Source organism: Triticum dicoccoides, chromosome 5B (assembly GCF_002162155.2).
Source record: "Triticum dicoccoides isolate Atlit2015 ecotype Zavitan chromosome 5B, WEW_v2.0, whole genome shotgun sequence".
NCBI lineage: Eukaryota > Viridiplantae > Streptophyta > Magnoliopsida > Poales > Poaceae > Triticum > Triticum dicoccoides.
In genome coordinates this window covers 442,922,915-442,923,586 of record NC_041389.1, presented here as the reverse complement: position 1 = coordinate 442,923,586, position 672 = coordinate 442,922,915, and positions in this window count along the sequence as shown.

Genomic DNA, 672 nt, shown 5'->3' with positions numbered 1-672 from the left:
GAAAAACAGAAGAAAAAAGGAAAAAGGAAAAAGGAAGAAAAAAACAGAAGAAAAAGGAAGAAAAAAACAGAAGAAAAAAACAGAAGAAAAAAGGAAAAACAGAAGAGAAACATAAGAAAAAAGGAAAAACAGAAGAAAAAAACAGAAGAAAAAAGGAAAAAGGAAAAAGGAAGAAAAAAACAGAAGAAAAAGGAAGAAAAAAACAGAAGAAAAAAACAGAAGAAAAAAGGAAAAACAGAAGAAAAAAACAAACAGAAGAAAAACATAAGAAAAAAACAAAAGAAAAAAACAGAAGAAAAAAGGAAGAAAAAAAAAATATGCCACCTACTGGGCCACCACGGCCTGAATACGACTAGAAACCCATTACAGGGCCAGAATTCAGGCCCGCAGAAGGCCCAGTAGGCCCACAGGCACATAGTGACAGAATAGGCCCGTAAGCCTGCATTTGAGAGGAGCTCGAAGTGGTGAGCGCAGCCGCGCTTATAAACCACTGTCGAAGCCTCTCGGCTAGCGAGGTGGGACTAAACATCCCACCGCACCGCGCCAGTTCTAGCACGGACCTTTAGTCGCGGTTCGGGAGGAGGACCGCGACTAAAGGGTCTTTCTGCGCGGGAACGGAGGCGGCGCCAAAACACTTTAGTCGCGGTTGGGGAGGCGGACCGCGACTAAAGG